The sequence below is a fragment of the Marmota marmota genome, unplaced genomic scaffold (genome assembly GCF_001458135.2).
Source record: "Marmota marmota marmota unplaced genomic scaffold, marMar, whole genome shotgun sequence".
NCBI lineage: Eukaryota > Metazoa > Chordata > Mammalia > Rodentia > Sciuridae > Marmota > Marmota marmota.
The window spans coordinates 13,353,561-13,378,234 of NW_026000249.1; the positions used below are offsets into that span (position 1 = coordinate 13,353,561).

At 38.4% G+C, this 24,674-nt stretch overlaps 1 long non-coding RNA gene across 1 annotated transcript in view; it reads left to right on the top strand.

Annotated features, from left to right (window-relative positions):
- LOC125614104 overlaps positions 1 to 24,674 on the top strand; it is a 118,045-nt gene that overhangs the window by 25,202 nt on the left and 68,169 nt on the right. The gene's annotated exons all lie outside the window — the stretch shown is intronic.

The following is a 24,674-nucleotide window of genomic DNA, read 5'->3' on the forward strand; positions in this document are numbered from 1 at the left end:
TTGGACAATTGGAGAAGTGAGATTGTATTGTATTCAAGTGAAGTGGGCAACAACAGATAATGGGCTTTTTTTTCCCAGCTGTTAAAGGCAACAGGTCCCAAATGAAGGTTTTGGCCTGTTCCTTGTTCCCTAGTGGGCATACCCCATGGCAGCGAGGGCATGGGTAATGTTGCAGGAGACTGTAGATGTGTCTGTTTTCCATCATCCATTTTTCGGTTTGGTACTGTTTTCATGGCTTACCCATCCCCTTCACCTGAACTGCCTAAATACTGAGTCTTTCCACAAAATTATTTTTTAATATTTATTTTTCAGTTTTTGGTGGATACAACATCTTTATTTTATTTTATGTGGTGCTAAGGATCGAACTCAGTGCCCCGCGCATGCCAGGCGAGCACATTACCGCTTGAGCCACCACCCCAGCCCATACAAAATTAATTTTTAATAAATTACTCTGAGTGCACAGCAACCTTTGAAACTTCGAAGCACATTGTTTAGCCTAGTGGCTGATTTTAAGAACTCCCAATTGAAGCCCTCCTCTAGGGCTATTCAGTGGATAATAATACAAGCTGAGAAATCTCATGACCAGGCTAAGATATTCTAGAGAAATAAGAAAATTCATTTAACTTCATCATAAGTGACCCAATTTATAATGAGCAAACTACCTTGTTCTTTACTCATTGACATCTAGGTCTAGGTTTTTGCTACTCTCCCCTGCTTCCATTAATTAGAGGGACCAGCAGAGAACTTGGCACTGCAGGGTACACAGAGTAGAAAAGCTGAAGATCCATTGCTTGTTCATCTTATCCTGGGTTAACCCTTCAAAACTTGCTCTGAGACTTAATGTATGTCTCCTGTGATTAGGTCCCAGCTACAAGTAAAGCATGTCCTAGGGAACATTGTGGTTCTGTAAGATTGAGTGAGTATCACTTCCTACCTCCTATTAAACAATCATTCAGTGCTTCTTCATCTGGTCAGTGTTGTTTATTGGACCTAAATTCTTTTCAGAGTCCATAACCATTGCATATCATGTCATTCCTTTTCCCAAACTTGATCTTCCCTTACTTTTCCTCCACTCATCCATCCTTTTATCATTTTTTTTCTCAAAAATAAAGTTGTATTTTGTTATGATTTTATTGCTTTATAAAGACTTCCATTTTACTTTCTGAGGTAAGTAGTCAGATCCTAAGCCAGGATTTCTTAACCTGCATTATTCACGTTTTTCAGGGGGATGTCTTGTACATTGTAGGATATTTAATAGCATCCCTGGACTCTGCCCACTAGATGCTAACATTGTTCCCTTGGATTTTATGGCAACCAAAAATATTTCCAGACATTGCCAAATGTTCCTGGAGGCAAAATTGTCCCTGGCTATGAATCGCCACTTGTTAGTGTCACAAACCAGATCTGGAGAAATGAAACAGCAACAACCTATAAAACACCTCAATTTCTAGGGTTGTTTGAATGATAGATGTGCTTTCTGATTTTATTTTTGTTTTTACTGTAATTGCTGTTATGGCTGGTCCTGAATTATCCTGCTGATGCTCTAAACCTGCCGTTGTTCCTAATTAAGAGAGTTCCTGGCCAGTGGGAGATATGCAAACAAAAACATCATCAAATCTTTAGAGGGTATATTTTAAAAAAACAAACTAGCCAAGATAATTTTTGTTCATCTACTTGATAAATTGTCTGCAAGCATTTCCACATTCTCTAGGTTTATTCAACAACTGAAAACCTATGTTCATTTCAATACCTTTTCTTCAGTCTTCTTTCAATATTTGCTCTTTCAGTATGTATTCTCTGCACTTCATTTTCTTAATGTTGGAACATCCTGAACTTGATCATTTTACTGCTTTTCTCTATTTACACTTAGTTCTTTGATGACCTCATCTAGGTGCATAGGTTTAGGACTATCTATATACACTGATGGTTCCCAAATTTCTAATCTCCAGCTTGGACCTCAACCCTGAACTACAGGCTCAAAACATCAAGCTTCCTATTTGAAATTCCCATTTGGATGCTGATTAGAATTTTAATTTTAACATTTCCAAACCAAACTCCTGATGTTGTGCCCAAGCTTGCTTTTTTCACGTGTATCAGTGGAGTTTTGAACAGAGAATTGGATCACAATGAGTGATATGGAATAACATTTATTTATAGTGATTGAACCCCTCACAATCATGGGTGAAGCTAGGGACATAAAGGTGTAGAAGAAGACATCTGGAGGATCAGAGTAAAGTTATGAAATAGGAGCCACAAAAAGAAGATGGTGAAGAAGTCTATGGAAGGTTGTTGCCTTGGCATCTGGGGGTGAGCCTGATACCACTGGGGGTCAGAAGCACAAGCCACCAGGAAGGAAAGGAACATGAAGCAAGAGAGAGCAAGGACCACCTGGGACACACAAGGTCTAACTGGAAGTGTTGAGGACAAGCCTGTGTCCGGTTCTCAATGCCTTTAACCTTGATGATGCAGGTAACTTGAAAAAGAAGCAGCTCCTTTTGCCATGGAGGTACACAGACACTTGGTCCAGGAGTCTGAAAAGCCCTAAAGGAGGAGATCCAATGGGAGGTGGAGGGGATTTGGGTCCAGCTACTGCTTACCTACTGGCTCCCAACAAGGTAAGCCAGAATATCAGTGATAGTGTATGTGAGCTGCAGTGGTGCCTGGTACCTGACACTGACCTTCAAAGTTTAATGGCTTCTGCTTTAATTCTGTCTTCCAGATATGAAAATTTCTATGAATTTAAACAAATGTATCCACCATTATAGTATCATACAAAAGTTTCATTGCCCCCAAAATTCTGTTCTTTGTCTATTTATCCCTTCCTGCCCTCTCACTGCTGACAAACACTGATCTTTTTACTGTATCCATAGTCTTGCCTTTTCCAGAATCATACAGTTGGAATCATATAGTCTTTTCAGATTGGCTTCTTTTATTTAGTAACATGCATGATTTTATGAGTCTGGAGTTCAGGAGGCAGGCCTAGAGGGAAGGAAACTCTAAGAAGCATAGTCTCAGCTTAGCTAAGTTGACACAGTACGAAACCACCTTCCTCTTCTCAGGAAATGACAACTTCATCCTCTGTTGAGAGCCACAGCCGAAGGGGCCCCAGCAAACTTCCAGCTGCCGGCTGATGATTGGCTCACAGTGGCCCCAGCAACATCTAGCTGATTGGCTCCTCGGCCCCAGCAACATCTAGCTGATTGGCTCCTCTGCGGTGATGCTCATTGGACTGTTTCCCTGCCCTTTCAGACCACGGAGCTGCTCATTGGGGGACTTTTTTTGGCTCCGCCCACGTGACCCAGCCAATCGGCCTCAAGAGCAGGAGGATTGTGGGAGGTGGAGAGAAGCTTGTGGGGGAGAGAGAGGCTTGTGGAAAGCCGGTGGTGGCAGTTGAGGCTCTGAGGATTTTTCCTGAGAGGCTGTTTTGTTTGGCGTGTGTGGTTCTAAAAATAAAGTTAGTTTCTTTTGACAAGTGGCTCCTGATTGTGCCCAGCCAGACTGCGGCAATCCTCCTAGTTGCTCAAGCCAAAAACCTGGGAATCATCCTCCCTACATTTAATTATAATATTTATTGAATGAAAATAAAGAGGACCTATGAATAGAAAACATATTAATCAGAAGGATTTTTATTGGGGGGGCATATGGAGGAAGCACTGGATAGGGTAAAAGAAAAACAGTCTTCAGCCATTTTAATTGCCATACTTCTTGATACCCATGAATTTCCTAGTTGGATCTATCAATTGTGGACATAGTTTTAAGAGGTCTCTTCTCAGATATCACAGAAAGGTCCCTTTGTGGTAGATGATACATGCTCTTTGATGCTCATACCCTGTAATTCCTACTTTTTGCCCATTTCACTACTCCCTCACCAGCCTCTCAGAGCACTGCTAGAGGAAAAGAGGCCATTGAACTTTCAACTTGTCAAAAGTTAACAAAAGTTTAGTGGCTTAATCAGCAAAATTTCTAGACAAAGCCTTTGAAATATCTTTGGATTTAGAATGTCATTCCAGACTTTGGGGACTGACTACCTGACAGGGTAGCAGGATTAGGAGAAGGAAAAAGGTTTACTTTTTTATTTTTTGGCAAACATCTGCCTGCTTTATTATTATTTTTTTATACACTTTTTAGAGCAGTTTTAAGTTCACAGCAAAATTGAGTGGAATACACAGAGTTCCTACATATTTCCTACCCATGACCCACAGCCTCTCCCACTATCAACATTCCATACCACTGTGGTACATTAGTTACAATGGATGAGCTTACATTGAAACATTATTATCAACAAAAGTCCATAGTTTACATTAGGGTTAACTCTTGGTGGTGTACTTTCTATGAATTTAAACAAATGTATCCACCATTATAGAATCATACAAAAGTTTCACTGCCCTAAAAATTCTGTGCTTTGTCTATTTATTCCTTCCTGCACTCTCACTGCTGACAAACACTGATCTTTTTACTGTATCCATAGTCTTGCCTTTTCCAGAATCATATAGTTGGAATCATATAGTCTTTTCAGATTGGCTTCTTTCATTTAGTAACATGCACTTAAGGATCCTTATGGATTGACATCTCATTTCTTTTTAGGGCCAAATAATATTCCATTGTGTTGATATACCACGGTTTGTCTATTTGCTTTTGGAAGAACATCTTGATTGTTTCCACATTTTGATAATTATGAATAAAGCTGCTATAAATATCTTTGTGCAGGTTTATGGTGTGGACATGAGTTTTCAACTCACTTAGGTAAATACTAAGGAGGGCAATTGCTGGATAATATAAGAGTAGGTTTAGTTTTGTAAGAAATCCCCAAAATTGTCTTTCAAAGTGGCTGTGTACTCCTATCCATAACGAATGAGAGCTCCTATTACTTCATATTTTTGCTGTCATTTGGTGATGTTAGTGTTTTGGATTTTGGCCGTTGTAATGAGTATTTAGTGATAGCTCCTTGTTTTAATTTACAACTTCTTGATTATATATGATGTTGAACATCTTTTCACATGCCTAGTTAGCATCTGTATGTCTTTAGTGAGGCATCTGTTCAGGTCTTTGACCATTTTTACAATTTGGTTGTTCATTTTCTATTGTTGAATTCTAAGAGTTCTTTGTATACTTGGGGTGGTAGTCTTTTGTCAGCGAAGGCTTACTTTTTACCTTTCATTCTTTTGAACTCTTTGAATGGTATAGTGCATGCATTCTTTACATATTTCAAATATCAATTAAAAATAAAATAAGAAAATCAAGTTGGCCAAACATGATTTTTAATTCTGATAGGTGACTTACTGATGGTTAAGTCAGTTAATATCAAAGTCACTTCTTTTATAACTTTGAACAAAAATAACACCCTACAAAATTTAACTAAACACATTCATCCTACTTGCAAATGGCTAAAATGGCTGAGGAAAACTGATTTGACCCAAGTTGACTTCATTAAGGAGATTTAATTTCAATTTATCACTAATACTGTTATTAAGTTTTGGTTCTTCTGTTCCCTGCGAGATCCTTTTGTTTGATGGGGTATTGGGAATGTTTAGTCACAAAACAGAACATAAGAACTATGTATAAGAAAGTAGATTTTCTTGTCTTGAGAGAAAAATAAGTTCATATAATAACCCTAAGGTGAGAGAAGACATTTGACTCCATGAATTATTCAGTCTTGCTGTGTCCCAGAAGAGGGAGATGGACCAAAAGGAAACCAGTTCCACAAAATGAGATCACCCTTATCTTGATCAGGGATATGCATATCCTGCATAAGAATTTCCACAGTGTATTCAAAGGAGGGCTCATGGCTCAAGTTGATTTTTCTTGAATAAAAAAAGAAATCATTAAAGCTAAAGACACAATTAAGGATTTTCATCTTTGAAGGCATAAAAGGTGTCCTTGAATTTGTGTGTCCATATGCCCACCCCCCATAAAAATCTTTCTGATTAATATGTTTTCTATTCATAGGTCCTCTTTATTTTCATTCAATAAATATTATAATTTGTCCTTGAACATTTGGTTAGGTACTAAATAATTCCAGTGATTCCCAGTGGTTCACTTGCAAGACCTGTATCTGCACAGATTGGGATGGAGGGAGAAGTGCAGAGGCCCTCTCCATGATGTAAGGGCCAAATGAAATTTTAAAGCTGATCTTTGGGTGGGAATTATTCCTGAGATGAGCAACTCCCATTTCAGTGATAACCAGAGACAATCACAATTGATTTTGTTTTCTTTCAAGATTTCTTGGAAATTTTGAAATTGTGTGTTTTCTAATGGTTGTTAAGGGCAAAAAAAGTCCATTTGTCTTGTAAGTGACTTTTGTTTGAATGAAAAACAAAGAAAGGAGAATATTGGGGAAACAGTTCTGGTTTGCCCATGGCAAAGGAGAAAAGGGGTCCAGATGAGAAAAAAAGGGGATGGCTTCTGGTCCAAAGTTGCTTGTGGGCAATTGGGGAGCCAATCTGGAATCAAGGACTGACTATGGAAGTTGGGGGATGCCATGGAGGTTAAAATAGGAGAAATTAAATTGCTCTAGTGTCACCCAGATACATGTACATATGAGCCTTACTAGACTTTTCAGACTTGCAGAGATTAACTTGAGAGGAGCCATAGGAATATCCTTGTACCTGAATTTGTCCTCTAGGCATGTAAACTCTGCAGTTTACTGGCTTGGTTTGCAATGCCCAGCCTCTCTTTACTCTGTCTTAGAACCAGAGCATGATCAGGATTTCTATGTATTACAGTGGGAGGTCAGCAACAGGAGAGCCTCCTAAGACTTAGCATCTCAGTTCATGCTACTTTATTAGATCAATGATTGTACCCATAAACCACACTGACAAAATATTCAGCTTTTTAGAGAGAGCCTGAGGACACCCTTGGGGCCTCATCTGTTGGACAGCCCACTGGGAAATTTTATGCTCTGAAAGGTCTAAGGACCATCTGGATACCCTAAGGGCAGGTCTGGAATAAAGAAAAAAACATGCATAGGGGCACATGAACAGTGTTCAAGGTACAGGCCTTAGTTAGCAAATTATCTACACAGCTGCTCTCATGGTTTCAGGGGCCCTATTCCAAAAATACCTCTGTCCCAGCTTGATATCTGAAATTTTGAGTCAGAGTAGAAGTTTTAAACTTGGGGATCCATGGACAAATTCCAGAAGATCTTTACTGAGATCTTGGGGGGGGGTTTCTATTGTTTTATGAGGGGGAAGTGGGAGCAGAGAGTATAGTGTGTCTGAGGAAGGTGAGAAAGAGAATTCCATAAAGGCACAGGAGGATCATGTGGGGGTAGGAAGGCATATTTCACCTACCTGACAACTTTCTCACAAAGTAGAGAAAAAATAACCCATCCAGGAAAAGACCACTGGGTATGTGCCATGTGGGTTGGCCAGACAAGCTGAACTAGTCTGCCAGATTTAGAGTCCATAGTAAAAATGGTACCCCTGGGAAACCATGTCAAATAAAACCACCAAGTGAATAGGAAATTAAAACATGAAATCCAACTGTTCAAGAATAGCCTTTTCCTTCCTAAACCCTGAAGGTCAGATGTCATTTTCCAGCTGTTTCCTTTCATAGTTTCCCTGCTATTGTGATGCTCCAAAGACCTGTTGATGATTAAAGAATGTGCAGGTCAAATGATAGTCCAGCCCACTCAAAAACTGTAATTCAGAATCCCTATTGCTGCTGTCTTCTGTCTACCCAGTGTACCAATCACCAGGTGAGTTTTCTTTGGAAATTCACAGACCTAACTTTAGGTCTGATGAAAACTGCCCTGGAATTCATTTTAGAAAGAACTACTTTCTCTGGGTGATCTCGTCAATGAACTTCCTCAGTCCCTGCACATATCTTCCTGTCTCACAAATTTTCACTGGCCCTTGTTATTTTGGAGAGTGACATCAATGTTGGCAGTGAGGGGTATTTTTGAAAATTTTTTATTAATCTGAGAGTTTTTCTTCTGAGTCATAGCAGATGATTTACTGTAGACACAGACCTTAGAATCAAAATATTAGGTCCTACGTACATAGGAGCTATGTGTCACCATAGGAAAGGTGATATGCCTCCCAGGTAACAGATAAGCAAACAAGTGCTGGGAGACTAACCCTAATCATTCTGGCTGATAATGCTTGGAGTCAGCCTTTGAAACAGTGGTTTGCATCCATGGCTTTTTTTTTTTTTTAATTAAAGTTACTTGGGGAGATTTAAAAAATAGCAATATACTGGGTACAGTGGCACACACCTGTAATCCAGTGATGTGGGAGGCTGAGGCAGGAGGATTGTAAATTGGAGACTAACTTAGTGAGATCCTGTTGCATAATAAAAAATAAAAAAGGGCTGGTGATGTAGCTAAAAAAATAACAACATGTGGAACTGCTCCCAGAAATTCTGTTTAATTGGTCTGGGCAGGTGATTGGACATCATTCACTTTCAAAAGATTCCCAGGGGATTCTATTATACTACCAGAATAAAAAACCAGTACCTCAATGTCTTGGTACTTTCTGCTAGCTCCATTTAATTCTCTTAGACAGAGCTGATCTAATGTCCCTATTTTACAGATGAGAACACTGAGGTTCAGGAAAATTGGATGGTGTTCTTTTCTTTTTCTTTCTTTCTTTTTTTGGTACTGGGGATTGAACCCAGGGATGCTTAACCACTGAGCCATACTCTCAGGCCTTTTTTATATTTTGAGACAGGATCTTGCTGAGTTGCTAAGTGCCTCACTAAGTTGCTGAGACTGGCTTTGAACTCACGACCCTCTTGCCTCAGCCTCCCAAGCTGCTGGGATTACAGGCATGCACCATTGTGCCCGGCTTGGATGATTTTCTTAAAGCATCAAAACTAGAACTCATTATTTTAAAAATCACTATTTATAACCTGCTATGGTTTGGATTACTGTCCTCCATAGATTTTGGTCCACTGGATGGTGCTATTGAGAGGTTCTGTTGATCTTTAAGAGGTGGAGACGTGGGAGGTTTTTGGTCATTAATACATGTCCTTGAAGGGGATTGTGGTACCCCAATCTTCCAGGCTCTCTGCTTTATGGCTCATGATGTGACCATTCACTCTGACATGTACTTGCATCATTGCCATCCAATGCAGACACCCAATCTTGGACTTGAACCTCCAAAACTGTGAGTCAAAATATGACTCTTGTTACTTCATAAATAGCCTGTGTCAAGAATTTCATTATAGGGCTGGGGTTGTGGCTCAGTGGTAGAGCACTTGCCTAGCATGTCTGAGGCACTGGGTTTGATTCTCAGCACCGCATATAAAGTCCATTGACAACTAAAAAATATTTGGAAAAAAAAGAATTTCGTTATAGTGATGCAAAACTGACTAATACATAACTCCTTTTTGTCTCTATATTGGCTAAATGCAAACTTGGATGAGCCTAAGAATGACTTGACTACCAGGCATGGTGATGCACATCTGTAATTGCAGCAAGGAGGCTGAGGCAGGAGAATTGCAAGTTTGAGGCCAGCTTTAGCAACTTAGTGAGGCCCTGTCTCAAAATAGAAGATAAGGGCTAGAGATGTAGCTCAATGGTAAAGTGCTCCTGGGTGAAATCCTCAGGAAAAAAAAAGTCCTGAAATTGCTTTTTACAACTAAAAATTCCCAGATTTCTCCCCTGAATATTATTATTGAGTAGGTCATTGGCAGGGGCCAGAAATCTAATTTAATAGGCATTCCATTGATAACTATGGTCTTCTGGCAAATTTGTTTACTTTAAACAAATCTGATTGTTGATATTTCCTAAGATAAAAGAAATATGATTTTTTAAATGGTAGTACAAAGGAGAACTTGTATTTCCTTTTAATATTTTTTCCCTGAGTGATGACATGAAGAAATAATACCAATCCTGCTTTATTAAACTTTAGGCCCTAATTACAATTCCATTATTCTGATTTTGTTTGGTGATTATTGTTTTAAAATGAAGTAGGTAGTTCAAATTCAAAAGGACATGGATATGCTTTTTATTTTGTAATAAATTGTGAGTTGAGCTCAAATGAATATAGCTTTAGGAATAGAAAATAAATTGGCTACCACTGTGACCAACCACAATGACATAGCCTACTCATACCCACTTTGCTCTTTGCCCTGGTTTGGTGCTTTCCAGGTGGCAGGGTAAAGCAGCTAAAGTCTCAGGTGACCCAAATGGAAGTATAGCTCAGCAACCATTTGTCACAAAACCCTCAATTAAGCATGTGACTCCCATGGGAATGTCCTTAAACTCCACCTTTCAAGGCAGCTTTACTAAGCAGTACAGTGGAAAGAGCCCTGGAGTTGAACTCTAGAATCCTCAGATCTGAAATTTTATTCTTTCACCTACTTGCTATATAACTGTGATAAAATCTCTTGACTTTTGACTCATTCTTTCACATCTGTAAAGTATGGACAATGGTATTCATTCTACCTATCTAATAAGGGATATTTGTGGATTATGTTAGCTGATGTATTAATTAGTATAGGCCTTGTAACAAATAATCACAAGGCCTTTTGTGGCACATGACAATAGAAAATTATTTTTCATAGATCTACAGGGCTCAGCTTCCTGGGAAGCTCTGCTGATGTAAGCTGTACTCACATGTCTGGGGTATAACTGATCCAAGCTGGGACGGGCAAGAGTGATTGAGTCTGTTCTATCTGTTAGTCATCTTATTCCTGGGTTAACTTTCTCATAGAAATGGCAGAGGTGTAAGAGAACAGACCCTATTGCAGAAGTGCTTTTACAAGTCTCTCCTAAAGCAAGCCACATAGGTGAACTGAGACCTAAGATGTGGGAATATACATTATACTTTTTAATAGTAAGATTGATAAAGTCATATTATAAATAACATGGGTATTGGGAAGGATAAAGACATTGGATTATTGATGCAATCTAATATGGCTAATGCTTATAAAGTGCTAACAAACTAGACTAAGATAATGAGACTTTTGTGATCCAGAATTACATGTAAATTAACCATGGGTGCCCTAACCTGTGAATGTCTTTTATGGAAAGAAGAGAGTATAACTCAGTTTATATTCCAGAAATTTTCATTTTTAGTAGTTTTGTAGGTAATATTATACATAGTGCCTTTATAACTTATTGTGCTACATGATTAATAGTATGGAACCTAGGTTTAAATGATTTGGGTTGCCTGAAATTTTTTTCTTTTCTTCTGGATTAAAATCCTTTCATCAAGTTTGCTAGAAGGGGCCTGGGGTTGCAGCTCAGCATTAGAACATTTGCCTAGCACATTCAAGGTACTGGGTTTAATCCTCAGCACCACATAAAAATAAATAAATAAAATAAAAAGGTATTGTGTTCAACTACAACTAAAAAATATTTAAAAAATTTTGTTTGAAGGCTGGTGGTCTTGGATAAAGCCTATTGTATATGTCAGATGTTCATGTCCCAGTTTAAAACTGTTTCTCTGGCTGATTTCTGAGATGGAGCAAGGTTGATATAAGTGTGGAATATCTTGATATACCAGGAAGTAAGGAGGTAATTGGAAAAAAATGGAGACATGCCACAAGGACAGAGGAGTCAGCTCTAAACATCATTAAAAGATGTTCCCTCTGGCTAAATCTCAACACCAAGTGTGAGCATTAAATTAATTAAGCACAGTAATGAGTTATAAACCAATAGAAAATAGGAATGCATGAGTCCATGCTGTTTAGATAGATACATAGATAAATGGGGAAGAAAGGAAGGCTCTTGTTTACAGCAGAATGCCAAAGACTGTTCAATGTGGGAGGTTGGGAATGTGGAGCTAAAATTGGAAAATGAGTATTTTGCAACCATCATGGTAAAGACTGATCAGGCAAGAATCATCAGTAGACGCTAAATCCAGGATAAATTTTGATGAAGGGCAGGATAGAACTGTGATCTTTAAGTGTCTCCCCACAGATTGCTCATTAGGTGCAAGGGAAGAAAAAAAACCAGTGATTATCCAATGGAAAAATGGGTGAACAAGATTATCATTATCAAGGAAGGAGACATGGATATCATGCAGGTTTGGACAAGACACTGTGAAAAGGATAGAACATCTCCTCTGCAGCATTAGACTGAGAATGTCTAACCTGAATCTAACCAGGAGGAAACATCAAGCAGACTCGGGGGTGGGGGGAAGGTAAAGAGGGAGGAGCAGTATTCTTCCTAAATATCATTACATTCAAAGACAAAGGGTATGGAAATGTTCCAGATTAAAAACCACTGAAAAGACATGACAACTCATGTAATATCTGAACCTAAATTCAACACTACTGTAATGAAAGTAAAAATACCATAAAGCACATTATTTGGTTAAATGAAAAGTTGAAATATAGGGAGTAGATTAGATGGAAATATTGTTCTGACCAGGATAAGGTAACAGGGACCAGATTTACCCGCCTACCATAAATCACTAAAAGACCAAATAGAATATGTGAAATAATGGTTCTCAGATATTGGACAATAGGGGTGCAGGTCAGAGATCCGTAAGAGAGATGGAAACAAGCTGAGTCTGATAACTGCTTCAGCTGACTGCCCCAAACAAGTTTAAGTCTGCATCACAGAAAGAGGAAACCCAAACAGAGCTCCCAGTCTGAGTTGGGCAGCTGTGGTTACGGTTACGAATCTGGAGAGGACAAGGTGGCTAGAATTTGCAGGGCAGAAGACCAGACAAGAGAATGCTGCCTAGAGATTGAACTTTGGAGACCTAAAGAAGGGGTTTCCTTCAAATCTTCAGCTTAGTACTGATCTGTGCACATGTGTCAGGAAACCAGGCAAACAAGCAAGCTCTGAAAAGCACCAGATGGAAAAGTTCTTGGATATCACACAAGGCCAGTAGTAGTTTATATTTCCAATAGCCAGAGTGGAGAATCTCATAATATGAGGACACTAGGAAGAACACTTAGAGTATGACCTCAATAGTGGGTCAAGCTAGCCCTAGACTAAAGGCTACTGCTCTGGTCAAGAGCCACCCTAAGAATGATGAAAAGCAAGCCTTGAGAGACTCAAACTATCTCCAAGTAACTTAACTCCCCACCCCCACCCAGAGAAAAGTTCAAAAATATTTACAAAAAGTATAAAACATTGCAAAAATAACTTACAAAAAATTCAGCAAATATTTAACAATGCACCCAATGTCTGGCATCTGGTCAGTCAGTGACTATATTATGGTTATTTGAGATTATCTCTATTCTAAGGAAATGTAAACTGAAAGGTCTAGGCATCAAAGACTGAGATATGAAATTTGCAAAAGGGGAAGAGTAGAGAATAGGTGAATTTGGATAAGGGGTGTACAGATTTCTTTTTACACAGATTTCTTTATCTATTGTTATTTTTACAACTTCTTGTAAGTTGAAATTGTTTCCAAGTAAGTTAATGCAATTGAAAAAAAAAAACTCTTATTTCGTATACTTTATAAACTAGTATAATCCCTTCTATTTAGATTGTGCTATGATGGTGCGCCATCTATTCACAGGAAAATGTGTAACTTTTAATTATCAAATAATTGCTGCAGAGAATTCAAAATAGCATTTTGGAGGATTACTGCAGTTGGTCAATTGTAGGGTGGGGAGGAGAGAAATTTAACAGATAACTACATGTAATCATAACAGGCGCTTGGAAGTACTTAAATTGTTGGCCTTTTCCCATTGTATTTTGCTGAAGTAAGGGACTTTCCAATTTGCTTTCTTCCAACCATTTCTGATGTTCCTATTGATTGATTCTGAATTAATAGAATCTAGAGCATTTCTGACCTAAATTTTGGGAAAATCTGGATTACTGTGCAAGGAAGGAGTAGGTAGTATGAGGTAACCAGCAATAGGGAGACCTGTTCCTGGTGACAGTGAGGCAGAGATGGTCCAGGGAGAGCCAAGAATCCTCTAAAGTACTTGATGCTTTAACATTCTCTAGTGTTCATTCCACATTGGGGGCACATGGACCTTCAATGCAGTGAGAACTGGATTTGTGAGATCATCAAGACATACCCCTAACCAAACATTTCTGGTTCATTCTCTTCCTGGGTAATCCTTGAGATCCTTCAATGTTGGTCCACTGTTCTGCTGAGGTCTTCACTGTTATTATCCTGTGACCAGTTGGATATATTTTTCTATAAATAATTCCAACTCAGTTGCAAGAAGAAAATGCCTAAATTTCTGATATATGCAGATAATGAATGTAAATTCCCTGATCAATTTGACTTTTGTGGCACATGTAAACACCCTAACATTTGATCTTGAGAAAGTGAAAGAGGTGTTATAGATTTTCAAGCCAATGGAATAGTTTTTATTTCTGATATTTGGGCATAAATCTGATCAGAAGAAATAAGCTATCAGTTGTGTGTGTGTGTGTGTGTGTGTGTGTGTATTACATCCTCCATCTTTAATAGCCTGGAACTTATCACTCTAAGGTGTCCAGAGACTGTTTATTGAACATTTTTCTGTTTCATGGTATATTGATTTGCTTTAATATGAAATTTCTATTTCCCTGTTGGATCCTTTCTAATCAGAAGCATTAAGTAAGACTAGAGTATTAATTTTATTTTAGGAGACCATGAAATTTATTTTATCAACAGCCAATGAAAACGATTCAGACAATCTCTAAAAGTCCTTAAAACCATACACAAAAATTGCTCACTAAAACCAAAAAAGGCCTGTCTATTGAGTAAATCAGGTGCCAAACAGCATTGATACAATTCTATGCTGCATCAAGCTCAGTAATCCTCAACTCTGGTTGTACATTATAACCATTTGAGGAACTTAAAAAAAATCCTGTGACTAGGAAGCCAAATCCTGGTCAGTTATACATAATATCTGGTGGTGGATTGGGCATCAGTAGTTTTTTATTTTTTCTTTTAAATTACACATGACAGCAGAATCTATTTTGATATATTTATACAAGATGAAATATATCTTATTCTAATTAGGATCCCAGTCTTGTGGATGCAGTTTTTAAAGTTCTCCAGTTTGTTCCAATATGCGGTAGCTAACACTGAGAACCATTAATCTAGAATGGGATCTGATTTTTACCACCACTGTGAGGTAGGTGTTTCAAAGAAGAAAACCCAGGGAATGATCTTAAGTTGATTTGCTGTGATTATTTGGCCAAACTATAATCATGATTCCATCTGTGTCTTTTTTTTTTGAGAGAGAGAGAGAGAGAGAGAGAATTTTTTAATATTTGTTTTTTAGTTTTCTGCAGACACAACATCTTTATTTGTATGTGGTGCTGAGGATCGAACCCGGGCCGCACGCATGCCAGGCAAGCGCACTACCGCTTGAGCCACATCCCCAGCCCCCATCTGTGTCTTTAAGCAATTTCATTTTCATAGCCTACCTTGTAGGGCATAAAAGGCCACTCTTTTATTAATTTAATATTATTTTTTAATTTTTTCTTTTTAGATATACATAACTGATTTATTTTTAAATTGGTGTTTTATAGTTATACATAAAAGTAGAATTCACTGTGATATGTTCATACATGCACACAACAGTTTGGTTAATTTCATTCTGCTGTTCTTCCTCTTTCCCATCCCTCCCTTCCCCCTCAATTCCCTTCCTCTACTCCTCTGTTCTCCCTTTCTGTTTTCATGAGACAGAAAGGGAAAACATGTTTTCACTCCTTATTTCTTTCTAGCTTCTTTATATAAGAGAACATATTCTACCCTTGACTTTCTGATATAGCTTGTTTCACTCAGCATGATGTTCTCCAATTCCATCCATTTCCAGCAAATGACATAATTTCATTTTTCTTTATGACTGAGTAAAACTTCATTGTGTGTATATACCAGTTTTTCTTTATCCTTTCATCTGTTGATGGGCACCTGGCTGGTTCCATAACTTGGCTATTATGAATTGAGCTGTCGCTGTATTTCTGTAGTATGCTGCTTTTAGTTCTTTTGGATAAATACCAAGGAGTGGGAAAGCTGGGTCATATGATGGTTCCATTCCTAGTCCTTTTTTTAATATTTATTTTTTAGTTGTAGTTGGGCACAATATCTTTCTTTCTTTATTTTTATGTGGTGCTGATGATTGAACCCAGGGCCTTGCATGTGCTAGGTGAGCGCTCTACTGCTGAGCCCCAGCCCCAGCCCCCATTATTAGTCTTTTGAGGGATATCCATACTGCTTTTTCAAAGTGGTTATACTAATTTGTAGTCCCAGCAACAATGTATGAGTGTACCTTTTCCTCCACATCCTCATCAGAATTTATTATTATTTTTATAATTTGATAATTGCCATCCTAACAGGAGTGAGATAAAATCTCAATGTAGTTTTGATTTACATTTACTTGATAGTTACAGGTACTGAACATCTTTTTTGTATATGTTTTGGACATTTGCATGTCTTCTTTTGAGAAATGTCTGTTTAGTTCACTTGTCCATTTCTTGATTGGGTTATTTGGTGGGTTTTTGGTGTTTTATGAGTTATTTATATATTCTGTTTATTAATCTTGGTTAGAGGTGTGGGTGGCAAAGATTTTTCTCCCATTCTGTAAACTCTCTTTTCATGCTCTTGTTTCCTGTGCTGTGCAGAAGCTCTAAAATGGCCACTCTTATGCCTTTGTATAAATTTAAGTATCTATAAATGAAAAACAAATGGAAATGCACATAAAGTATATAATAGAAAACAAGTTATTAGTACTCTACATTAACAGTTAAAAATCAAAGAAAATGTTTTCTTTGCCTTATCCAATAACTGACCAATAGAAAAAGCTTTACAATTATTGGGGGGATGACAGCATCTCATTAACAGTCCTTCTTCCTGCCCAGGATAATCCAAGCCACCCTAAGACTTAAAATGTCAAATAATTAGTAAATAACAAAGCACGACTACTCGGAAATATATTTACAGAAAGCAAAGCCCCTAATAGATCTAGTCCACATGGGTTCTGGAACTAGACAAAAGGCAAAATGGCTCCAGTAGTTTATTTAAGGGGGTACATCAAAGACAGGGATAAGGTTTCAAGGGAGTAGTCTTGCAGGATGTCTTGCAGTCAGCAGATTGACATCTTGGCAGGTCACACCCATCTCAGATGCAGTGTGGGATCTTTGGTAGAGCTTAAGGGGGAAGTTCACCTGCATCAGGCAGTCAATCCCTATGGGGGGTGCCAATGCTAGACTTATCCCCTTAGGAGGCTACTATGTGCAACAGTCTACACACAGCCCACAAACGGTTCATGACATACAATAATGTTCCTTATCGGGAAGGAGAGAAGGGAAGCAGAGGAACATCAGAATCACTTGGAAAGCTTCTTCAAACCACACAAACTCCTCACCAGTATAGATTCACTTATTTCCCCCTTTCTGGAACCACCATCAACTTTCAGTCTTGAGGAAAAGTGTCATTGATGGTGTAGCATAATAAGAACTATATATTGCTCTTTATTACTAGTTTCTAACAAAGAATTGTTAGAACCCTTGAAATTTCCTGAATGATAGGGATATAGGAACATCTTTTGTTCCAACGCTTGGTCTTTGACCCTGTAAAACCTGACACAGAGCTCTTAAATTCCTTGGAATGGCTTGGTTGATAGGCACCCATGTTGCTCTAATGAGGCTGTTCTTGGAGCTTCAGGATTGGGGCTGATTGCCAGAAAGACCAAACCTTAATTAGAAGCCTATAACTTTCAGACCCACTCTCCCACAACCTCTGGGTAAGAGAGAGGAGCAGGAGGTAGGTTAATAGTTGACCATACCTCCATGATAAAATCTTCACTAAAGTCTACAAATGGTGAGGTTCAGAGAGCTTCTGGGTTGATGAGTGTATCCACACGCTGAGAGGGTGGTATATCCTAACTTCTGGGAGAGAAGCTCCAGCACTTTAGGGCCCTTCTGGACTATGTACCTGTTCATCAGTATCCTTTATAATATTTTTTAATAATGAACTGGTAAATGTAGTTCAAGTGCTTTTCTTGAGTTTGGTAAGCCATTTTAGCAATTTATCAAACCTGGGGAGGGATTGTGAAAATCTCCTGGTTTGTTACCGGTCCCAGAGGTCTAGAACTTGCAACTGACATCTGAAGAGGGGACAGTCTTGTGGGACTGAGCCCTTAACTTGTGGGAGTTAATGATAACTCTAAGTAATTAGTGTCAGACTTGAATTAAATTGTAATATGAGCAAGCAAATGTCCAGAAAGTTGGGGAATTGGTTATTGGTATGAGGAAAATTTCACATATTTGGTTCAGAAGTGTTCTGTGGGTAAAGATACATTCTAGTAGATGGGTATACCAAAATTTTAGTAGAAAGTGACAGAAAAATGTGACTCAGAATGGCTTAAACAATAAAAATCATTTATAACTTATGCAAGCAAAAAGTTTAGAGACTGGGTTGGCTTTTGGAGAGGCTTGATCCAGTGACTTAAAGACATCAACAAGGCCACTGTATCTCTGTTTTGCAGAGTTATTCAACCAAAAGATACAAACATTTGCAGTCTCAACATGGCTTCTGGTAATAGTCAGGGTTCTTTATTCTTCCTTCATTTCCAGTAGGAAAAAGAGCTGGTTGATTTCCTGGCAAATGTCCTGATATTCATTAATTAGCTTGGGTCATATCACATGCCAACTTCTGAATTAGTTACTGCACAAGGAGATGGAATGCATTGATTGATTTAACTTTGCTCAAATACTCTACCTCTGAGAAATTGGAAGGGAAATGGAGTGGGGAGTAGGAATTCATACTTGTAGTGCAACCAAGTCCACAAAATGATCTCAAATGTTAAATGTGAATATAGTTCAGTAATTAAAAAAATAATACATTTCACCCCTCCCCTGCCTCTATCCAGAGTCTTGTGACTTTATAGCAGGGTTCTGAATCTTGGCACTACTGGCATTTTGGGCCAGATTTTGTTTTTGTTGTGGGGGCCGCACATCCTCTGGGACAAAATTTCTCTCTTATGAATCACAATTTTGTAGTTGGACTTCTCAATAAACATCTCTATCATGGATATTTGCAAAAATTTTCAGTTGTCCAACTGTGAGGGAATGGGTAGTGTTATTTGTATCTAGTGAGTAGAGGCCAGAGATACTGCTAAACATCCTTCATTGCACAGCACAACCCCACAACAAAGATTTATCTGGCCCCAATTGTCAATAGTACTGAGACTGAGAAATTCTGTACTAGACAAAAGTCTTAAGATAGTTTTGGCTGGGCATGGTGGCGCATGCCTGTAAATCCCAGCAACTCACAAGGCTGAGGCAGGAGGATTGCAAGTTCCAGGCCAGCCTCAGCAACTTAGTGAGGCTCTGTCTCAAAATAGAAAATAAAAGGGCTGGGGATGTAGTTCAGTGATTGAGCACCCTTGGGTTTAATACCAGTACCGAAACAAAAGAAAATAAAAGATAGTTTCCAATCTCCACATTTTAAAAACAGGCCTTTCTGTATTTGCCAAAGCTAGAAGAAAAATATCCAAAGATACTGAACAGAAGTAGACAGAAAAAAGAAAACATCTTAATCTGACAGTCAGGGTTTGATTTATTATAGTTTTCACTTTCTAAAGTATTTCTTTTAGGCCCTAGCTGGATCTGCACCAAATCATAACAAGATTTTAAGGATAACATCTGGCATATTAAAAATCATTATAGCCCAGTGGTAGAGAACTTGCCTAGCATGTATGAGGCTCTGGGTTGATCCCCAGTGCCCTACCTCCCAAAATTATTGAAAATACCACTATTATGATATGCTAATTAAATTCTATTGACATGAATGCCACCCCAAATTCTCATTGGCCATGGTGATTTATGACTAAATGTAAACTTTACTTAATTTATTTATGCTATATCTAAGGAAGGGCAATACTTATTTATTGAAGATCTTGAAATTCTTAATCCATTATGTAATAAAATTCTGCCTTATTGCACCATGTTAGATAGTAGGGAAATTGTCAAAAGCTTTCAGAACTACCCTGGCTTTTGTTTATCTAGTTAATATTTACAGAATTTCCTCCTTTTACCAGTATCTTGATAGCATTTTGTTAAGTGTTCTGAATATTAGAAGATTTGCTTAATGAGGATGATAGAACAGTGTTTGATTACTTTCTAAGATTATAAGGATTTCCTGTCTATAAAATTCTGGATCAATATATCTTAGGTGCAGGAATTCCCCTATGACCTCTTTCTTGCTTCTCAAAGGGTAGAGATTTGGCCTGCTGTTTTGTGTATCTTGGACTAGCTGCACATGGACAAAATCTGCACTCTCCCACTTTTCCCTTTCTGAAGTTTCTAAGATAAGGTTGATTTTATAATTTCTCTTCATTTTAAGGGACTTACTGCTATTCTGACATTAGCTGGTGTGCTACAATACAATTCTGGCATTAACTATCAAAAATTAGTGTTTAGATGTCATGAGTTAAAGAACATGGCCTCCAACAAGATTGACCCATGTTCAAATGCCAGCCATACTTCAAGTTACAAGCCCAAAGTCAATGGTGTGGGAAATTAACTTCTACATATTGGAAAACATAATGTGATATGTGCTGCAGAGCACATAGGGATGGCCCAAAGGATACAGTAATTAGTTCTGGCTGGAAGTCATGGAAAGTCTCAGAATATGTTGATTATATCAGGTTTTGAAGGGTAAGTTGAAGTTTCCAGCAAACCAAAGATGGGGAACAAGGTGGGGAAGAGATCATTTAAGCCAAGTGAAGAACATAAAGCCAAAAGCTGTTTATTCTCCAAAGAAGATCCCTATAATTACATAACAAGATGGCCAACATCATTAGCTATCAGAGGAATGGAAATAAATATCACAATGAGATACTACTTTGTCCCCACCAGGATGGCTGTAAAAAATGACAGATAATGATAAATGGTGTGATTGTGGAAAAATTGGAACTCACATATACTGCTGGTGGGAATGTAAAATGGTACAGTTACTTTGGAAAATAGTCTGCTGGTTCCTCAAAATGTTAAATAGATTTACCATATGATCCAACAATTCCATTGCAATATGTATATCCCAGAGATCGGAGATATATTTTCACATAACAATTTGTACATAAATATTCATAGAAACATTATTCATAATAGCCCTGAAGTGGAATCAACCCAACTGTTCATCCACTGATGAATGGATAAACAAAATTGCTAAATATAAAGAATAGAGTATCATTTGTCAGTAACAAAGAATGAAGTACTGATACATGTTATAACATTATGCAAAGGAAAGGAGTTGGATACAAAAGATTAAATATTATATGATTTCATTTATATGAAGCATTCAGAACAGGCAAATTCATAGAGTCAGAAAGTAGATTGGTGGTTGCCAAGGATGAGGCAGAGGATTAAGGCAGGATGGGGGAATGGGAGTGAGAACTAATGGGTTTGGAGTTTCTCTTGATGGTGATGAAAATGTTCTAAAATGGACTGTGATGGTTGTACAACTTTGTGAATATACTAAAACCATTGAATTAAATACTTTGAGTGAATTGAATGGTATGTGAATTATCTTAATAGAAGTATTACCCAACCATAAAGAATAATGAAATTATGGCATTTGCTGGTAAATGGATGGAAATGGAGAACATCATGCAAAGTGAAGTAAGCCAGTCAAAGGTTGAGTGTTTTCTCTGACATGTGGAAGCTAGTTCAAAATAAGAGGGGGGAAATAATAAAAAAGAATAGAAGAAAGATCAGTGGAGTAGATAAGGGGGAATGAGGGGAAGGGTAGAGGGATGGAATAGGGAAAGACAATGAAATGAATCTGATGTAACTTTCCTATAACATATATGAATATGTCACAGTGAATCTCCCCATCATGTATAGCCACAAAACACTAATTAAAAAAAACGTAAGTAAATGGTGGAAAGATCAGTAGATATAGGGAAGGGAACAGGGGGAGGGAGAGGGGAATAGAAAGGAGAAGTATTGGGGACTGAATTAAAACAAATTATATCTCGTGCTTTTATAATCATGTCAAAATGAATCCTAATATTATGTATAAGTAAAAAGATCCAATAAAAAGTGAGAAAAATGCATGAAGTATTAAAAAAACCCCGTGTTATTTACACACCAAAAAAAATAAAATAAAAGGATTCTTTGCTCTGAAAAAAAAAAAACCTGTTGGAAAAATGCTACACAGGGCAAGGCAGGGAGGCAGAAGATCATGGCATATTCCAAGAACATAAGCAGGTTGATATAACTATTGTGGAATAGGAATGGATAAATCTGGGATGGCAAGCAGGGCTCAGAGCATAGAGGGCAATGAGAAACAATAAGAACATTTTAGAAATATTAATACATGTGTAGACAATAGGTCTCAAGAAATGAGGGAAAGAGAATAGATAGTCAAGACTACAGTTCAAGAACATGTGATCATCTAGAAAGACCCATATATCTCTTTGTGGAATCATCCTGTCCCCTTTGGGAAACCAAACCCCATCTGGAATAACTGTCTAATTTAGGCCACTCATATCTTTGGGGCATACTGGGATGCTCTTTGATGTGGCTGAAGACCTGAGGGCTGTGGTGTGAACATGTTTTCCTGTTGTATGTGCTCTTTGTACACTCAACAGCTACAACTATACTTACTGCTCTGAGCTCATCATTTCTGAGCTAACACAGGGATTAAAGTGAAATTATTCTTTAAAACTCTTTATCACGTATTTAATCCGGTTTGATATCTTTGGAATGCATCTGTTACTAGAAAGTTATGAACTTTAGGAGATGTCATATTACCTTGTTTTATTTCATATTTCTTGTGTTCCTACATGGAGGTTTGTGTATCTGGTGAGATGGATATCTCTAACACTTTTATGGGATGGCCTTCTTAGTAAGCCACTTTTGCCTGATGATGCATTTTACAGTGTGGGTTTGTTATTCAATGTTGAGTTTATTTCCAGATGGCTACTGTGATTTCTCTGAGGCTTTTATTGGGCTGTGATTAGTGAGTTTGCATGAGTTTATATGATACAGTGTGTATCATATCAAGAGTTGGAGAGACCTGCACTCTCTGCAGGTCAAGCAAGAGTGGGAATACTCTAGCAGTTCAGGCAGGTGTGGTGTAGGTAGCAGAGTATATGAGGTGCTCCTTATGTTGTTACTCCTACAGTGGAAGTGGTGTACCCTATCAGGGGATGTGGATTTCCTCAGGCACTGTTAATTTTGACTCTTTAACTTCAATGAGCCTGTGCTACTGCTTACTCCAGTATTTGTGAGGGACCTGAATCATCTGTCCTTTGATTATATACTAGTGTGGGTTCAGGTACTTCATGGGGAGAGTCAGGAACAGGAATAACACTACCTCTCCGTGGCACAACAGGTTTTGTCAGTAACCTGTGATCAGGAAAGGTGTGAATGTGACAAATGCAAGGGACCTGCATAGAGGCAGATGTAAGAAAATTATGTTATTCCTCTCTGCTGCTACTGTGGGAGTGCCCACCCCCTCAGCTATGCACTCCTGTGGATGGGGTCACAGCTGGAATCTCTTCCTGATTCTTTCAGTTATAGTGCCTACAGGGATTGGGTGAGAGTCTGGAACCAGGTAAAATTCCTCTCAGCCAAAATGCTTACAGAAGAGAGGTAGTGTAGAATGCCACTGTTACCAGGCAAAGTTTTCCTCTGGACCTTTTAGTCTGTGCACCTTTGAGGTAGGGCTACAGCCAGGCCATGGAGTTGTGTTTTATGTGTAGGGGAGGCAGTGGAGACTGTTTTTTCTGCATTATTAGTGAAAGGCACCTATATGTGGTGCTTGGAGAGGGAGGGGTGGTTGGAGTGATGTAGGCAACGTCCTTTGGTCCTGGCATCCAGGCAAAATGACATGTGATTGGCCATGGCCTTGGTCTCAGAGGGCAGTCTCCTGACTGCCAGTTGTTGTGGATGGCTCCTTCCACTCTTCTTTTTGTTGTAGCACCTATTTCTCACTATGTAGCACTCTCAGCAGTTTCATGTCAGAATCACTCCACTAAGCCTAGTCTGACTTGTGGGGCAGTCACCCACTGAGTCAATGTAGTAGAATGTTTGTAGAGTCCTGGAGATGGGTATCTTTAGGGATTTCTGACCCCTAGCTGAATTTAGATAACAGGTCTCCTCTCAAGATGGCTTCTGGACACAGCACCCTGGGGGAGATGAAGTGAATTCCTTTCCCTAAAGCCAGACTACTGTGCAGATTTTAGGTTTTCTGTCAAATTATGGTGTAAGCTGACAAGGGCTATGAAACTTTCCAGTTGCTAGAATTGTCAGTATCTGCACTGATAGGGTTTGCAGGACTCTCACTTTTACCATTTCTCCTGCAGAGTAGACTTCCTTGCCTCCAGCTGTGGAGTTAATGAGGGAATATTTTTCTAGGCTGCTGTCCCAGATCTCTGAATTTTACAAGGTTTCCAGTTTTCTCCTGTTTATTTCCAGTGTTTTCCCATGGTCACTCACCTCAATATACAGATATACATCTGTCACTTTGATTCTTCTTTGTGGAGGAGAAAGTGAAGGCTGAGTGCTTCTATTTAGCCATTACTCACCAAAGTACCTCTCATGTCTCCTTCCAGTAATTATATCATTGCCTCAACCAAGGATAACCACTATCCTGATTTCTTACACCATAGATTTTATCTTGCCTATTTTAATGTATTTTTATTAGTGCATTATAGTTATACATAATAATAGGGCTCATTTTGACATAATCATACATGCATGGTATATAATTTGATTCAATTCAATCCCCAGTACTTCCTTTTCCCTTCTGTGCCTCACTCCCCCTGTTCCCTTTCCTTTAATGAGTTTTCTGCCTTTACTTATA